The sequence below is a fragment of the Mus caroli genome, chromosome X (assembly GCF_900094665.2).
Source record: "Mus caroli chromosome X, CAROLI_EIJ_v1.1, whole genome shotgun sequence".
NCBI classification, from domain to species: Eukaryota; Metazoa; Chordata; class Mammalia; order Rodentia; family Muridae; genus Mus; species Mus caroli.
This window is the reverse complement of record NC_034589.1, coordinates 52,124,175-52,129,964: the sequence shown is the minus strand read 5'-3', so window position 1 is coordinate 52,129,964 and position 5,790 is coordinate 52,124,175.

Genomic DNA, 5,790 nt, shown 5'->3' with positions numbered 1-5,790 from the left:
TGGAAAGAGAGGCCCATTGGACTTGCAAACTTTATATGCCCCAATATAGGGGAATGCCAGGGCCAAAAGAATGGGAATGGGTGGGTAGGGAAGCGGGGGGCGCTATGGGGGACTTTTGGGATAGTATTGGAAATGTAATTGAGGAAAATATGTAATAAAAATATTAAAAAAAAAAAAGAATTTGGGTTGTACTAATGAGATTCTCCATGTGACTCTGAAGCACAAAGAAAGATCTTGTGATCTTTGGTATCTCCATCCAAGATGCTGTACTTTCTGGTTACATTAGCAAAAGGCAATTTCAAAAGTCACTCCCTTGAATCAGTTCATTTGGTTGAACTGATGTTCACTGAGTAGCCAAGTGCTGCTCTGGACCTGGGGATACAAACATGAGATGAACTTGAAAGTTGAATCATATGTGGCAAATCTTAGAATGTAGTGTTCATCTGTTTCCCTTGTCTTTTATAACTTGGAACATGTCCCCATTTCCACTCTTCAGAATATTCTGGTTGCTTCTATTTACTATGACATTGCACAGGCCCAGGTGGAATAAGCTAGGGAAGGCCCGGGGATAACCACCTCTAGTATAGACACAGGAAGTTGGGAAGGCAACTGCTTTTAGTGTTGGCTGGGTTTCAGGTATTAGTGTCCATGATGAAATCAGAATCCTCAGTATCAATATCGACCTGCTGCCTGCCTCCATCCAAGGTCTCCAAGGTGAACTTTCATTCATTCATTTTGGAGGGAGGTTTAAACAAGGTCTCACTATGTAGCTCAGGCTGGCCTCTCACAATTACCTTTTTTTTTCCTGGTTTTTCAAGACAGAGTTTTTCTGTGTAGCCCTGGCTGTTCTGGGACTCATTCTGAAGACCAGGCTGGCCTCAAACTCAGAAATCCGCCTGCCTCTGCCCCCCTAGTGCTGGGATTAAAGGCGTGCGCCACCACACCCGGCTTCACAATTACTTTATCTCATCCCGAATGTTGAGATTATTGTCATATGACATGACATGCATCTAAGAATAACTTTCTTTTTGGTTCAACTAAAAATATTTAAAAGTTTTAGTGTGTGTGAATGCGTGCCATGCCAGGATGTGGATGTCAAAGGACAATTTTGGGGGATTGGTTATGTCCTTCCACGTGTATATTCTAGTGGATAACACTCAGGTCTTCAGACTTGGTGGCAAGCACCTTTACCTAGTGATCTATCCTGTCAAATCTCTACTGTATGTAAATTTTTATAAGAGAATAGTACTGAGATGCTTAGACAAGAAACAGTGGCTACCATTGAGAAGTAAAGTTGTAACGCAAAGGACACATTTTACTTTTTGCTCTATATTCACTGAACAAGCAATTTTACCTTTATGAGAAGGTATTTCTGACAAACTTTATATTGAAGTGAAGGACACAAAGCATAAGTGAAATGAATTTTCATAAGGTAGACACACTTATTGTGGTCATCATCCAGATTTTAGTCCTATTATCTCAGAAGCATCCTTCCAGCCACCTTCATGTCTCACAGTGGTAACCACTATTATGTCCTCTATGACCAAAGACTACTTTTGACTGGCTGGGGGTACCAGCTTCTTATCCTACTAACATTTGGTATTATCCACGTTTTTATTGTAGTCATTCTTATAGCTCTGTAGTATTATCTTATCTTGCCCTTCATTTGTATTTTCTGTTTCACATCTTCATGGAATTTTTCTGAGTATTTTTTAGTTGTCTTTAAAAAAGGAGTTATCATTTTAATTTTAAAAATATATGTGTGTATATATTTGTAGGCATGTGCATATGTGGCTAAAATGCCCATGGAGAGCAAAAGGAGTTAGAATTATAGATGGTCGTGAGCCATCCAACACAGATACAGTATGTACACAAGTCCTCTGGAAGACCAATAGAGCTCTTAATTGCTGAGCCATCTCTCTAGCTCTGTCTTTGTCCCTGAACAAGAAGATTATATAAGGCTCTACTGTGTGCAAGGCATAGTGTATGTTCATGAATGTTCTCTTTCTGTCCTTTTTGAAAAGCCTGAAAATAGTGTCAGTGAGAGAGGGTGTCCTTGGCGTAGTTTATGGCCTCTATCTGGGGGAGAATGTGACTTTTCTCTGTCATTATGAGGAAAAACCCCTCAGAGGCCTGCCCTATAGGTAAGATTCTATCTCCTGAATAACATACACTTCTCTCCACTTATGTACAAGAAGATCTTCCTCCAAGGCAAACCTAGAAAAAATGTATAACCATAACAGGGCTTTTGAAAGTCATTGGACCTTCTTTCTGTAGGACTCTAACATCTACTGCTAGTGTATCTGACACAAAGACGCTGCCCCCATAGCAGCTTTCTGTATAATTTCAAAAGGTTCTTCAATTGATGTTTCCTATGGAAAGACCACCCAGGCTAGCTAACAATAACGGATATTATGCTGTCAAGTCATTAATCAGCATTCAGCAGGTGCTGGGCTCTCTGATAGGTCTGGAGATCCAAAGTGAAGGCAGAAAGGCCTGCCAACTATGAAGATACAAATGCAAAGAGAATATTAACCACAGTGCAGTGGGTAAGCACTGTCCTAGAGAAATGCTGGTGGAGGTGTGCTTAGAAACATGGAAGAGAAATACTCACAAGGGTGCATGTGCTCAGGAGCACCAATGACAAGGAGGGGGAAGAAGATGTGAGAGGGTAAGGAAGGTTTCCTGAAAGAAAACATCAGAGTGTCTAGGAACTATTCTGGTCTAGGAAAGAATGCAGTGGTACCATGGGGTAGCATGTGGAAGGACCAAGAGGCTGAAGGTCAAGAGCTCCATCTCCACTTGCTCTAGTATTCTGGGGACAAAAGCATTGTCCTGGGGTCTTAACAGCAAGAAGTTACCTGTATGTTTTAGCCTGCTTTTTAATTTTTCAATCCACCACATGCATTAGTCTCAGCCTGCCTTATGCATCTTCCTTTGGGGGCTCCAAAACTATCGTGTAGCTTCTATATCTAGACATCTTCCTGTCTAGCTTTTCCCTGCCTGCCCTGAGTTTCCACTACCTAATCCTACCTCTTATTTTAACTTGTTAGAACCCTCCTCTTTCTCTTCTCCTCTCTGCATAAGGTTGTCTTCAGCTCTGACCTTTTTGAGTTATGTAGTCCCTTCCTGAAAACTTCTGGTGAGGGCATTGCTTCTGAAATGTGTTCTCTGCTCCCAACTCAGCCTCAAGATGTCCTCAAAGGACATCCCAAAGGGATCCTGATTAGGAGACCTCTAGTTCTACTAGCAGTGTCTCCTAGGGCAAACCCTATGTTTTCTTTATAAAAGGGAACAACTGAGGTTCAGAGAAAAATGAGTGACTTACCAAGTCAGATAGTAAAGGAGTTGGGTGGCTAAGACTAGCCTGAGTTGAGTCTCTTGGATTCCATCCTCATGTTCTTTGTCTCAAAGCTCAGTGCTTCAGGGCGGCAGCAGGCTCCCACCCACCGCTTGCACTGTGCATCCATCTCTCTCAGCACTTCCTGCCTGAGCTACTTCATTACTCCCCACCAGAGCTAGCCAGTCTGCACTTCTGACTCAGCTGGCTAAGCAAAGGACATGTAGTCATGTCTTTAGATGATTAAGGAAACACTGGAGACAGCAAACTTTTTTTTTCTAGTTGGGTAGGAGGTGTTGATGGTGCAAAAGGAGGTGGAGGCATTCAAATAAATAGTAAGTTTAGAGTGACAGGTAATCTCTCAGCGTAAGCTATAGCAGGGAGGAAAGCTACATGGAAGTATTATATTAAAAGATGTAGGCTTATCTAGTACATATATTATGTCAATAAAGTATTTTCACTAGTTTAGAGGGGGTCAGTCAGGATATTGAAAATACCATGGCAAAAATAGGGTGTTCCCATGGATCCACTTTTGTAAAAACATGGGAGTATCTCTGAAGTATCTACAAATGGTAGTTAGGAATTATCTTAGTTTTCCCTCCATCTTTGCATCCCTGCCTTTTTTTTTTTTTTTTTTTTTTTTTTTGGTCTACAAGCCAAAGTGCTTTCAGAGCTATAGTGTCATGGGTGCTCTTTAGTGAATGAATGGAATTAGAACTTCTCTCAGCTGCACTGCCCCAGAATGCACAGTGCCATATGGGTAATGGTCAATGTTCAAGGGTTCCCACCTGAGCACACTCACATTCAACTTAATGGCACTGGTTTGGAATCGAGGTATTTTCTGACTGAGAAGAAAATCCCCATGACCTTTATAGTTACTAGGTTGCTAGTGCCTATAGAGCTATCTCTTCTTCTTCTCTTCTTCTTCTTTTTTTGTTTTTGTTTTTGTTTTTTGTTTTTCAAGACAGGGTTTCTCTGTATAGCCCTGGCTGTACTGGAACTCACTCTGTAGACCAGGCTAGCCTCGAACTCAGAAATCCGCTTGCCTCTGCCTCCCAAGTGCTGGGATTAAATGCGTGTGCCACCACGCCCGGCAGAGCTATCTCTTGAGATGGGATAACCAACTACATGGAAGCACGATTCAATAAGTAGTGGGAGTGACACTTTGTGAGGTTGAATGTGCCCTCCAACATTCAAATCCATGTGGGACCTGTTTATTTAATCTTATTGAGAAATAGTTCTGGCAGCAGTTGATAGTTAAATTAAGATGATGCCATACTAGGGGAGGGAGCCTAATTCAATGGCTGTTATCCTTATTAAAGAGACAAATTTGCACTTGCTTTTAGCTAAAAGTCAAGTCCAAGAAACAAATAAAGAAGGCAATTTAGACTTAGTCTTCCTCTCTCCTCCCTCCCTCCCCCCTCTCTCTTTCCCCTTTCACATACACACACACACACACACACACACACACACACACACGAGAGAGAGAGAGAGAGAGGGAGAGAGAGAGAGAGAGAGAGAGAGAGAGAGATGGGGGAGGGGAGAGGGGGTTCTCTAAGACCATCAGAAAACACAGATATTTATGATTCATAACAGTAGGAAAATTATAGTTATGAAGTAGCAATGAAAATAATTTTATGGTTGGAGGTCACCACAACATGAGGAAATGTATTAAAGGGTCTCAGCATTAGGAAGGTTGAGGACCACTAATCCAGGATGTAAGCTATGTAAAAGCAGCCTTGTCTTTCTTCTTCACAGAGTTGTCTTCATTACTTAGAGTAGTCCTGGAATATAGCAAGAGCAACACATTTTGCTTTGAATCATTCTGTAATTATCCTTCAGTGAAAGCAAGCTTCTCCTGATTTTGTTCAAATCAGGCTGTGATATTCTGCTGAAGATGGGCAGGGTTGCTGAGCGGTTCTGCTAGTGGTCTTTCTTGTCTGTCCTTTCATGTCCTGACAATGACATATCTCCAGACAAAAGATAGTTTGGTTCATTCTTCAGTCTACCCTTCCATATAACCTGCAAGGAGACTTCCATAGGTTGACAGTGCATGATGTAGGACAACGGGTGGCACTGGAAAGCTTTCCCTGTCCACAGCACATCTTCGTGTAATACAGGTCTGAGATGAAGGAAGGAAGGAAGGCTCTGTGTGGATGTGTGAGCTTTGTCACCCATGCAGTGATTTCTTTCTGGATCAAAGAAACAGAAAGACAGATGAAGACACAAGTTGGAGGGATACCTCTGGTTGGAATAGTTTAGGAACAAAAACAATGAAAAAGAATCTGGAATTTAGCCTTGAAGATATGGGCACAGGGGAAAAATTCTTGAATAGAACAGTAATGGCTTGTGCTATAAGATCGAGAATTGACAAGTGGGACCTCATGAAACTACAAAGCTTCTGCAAGGCTAAAGACACCATCAATAAGACAAAAAAACCACCAACAGAT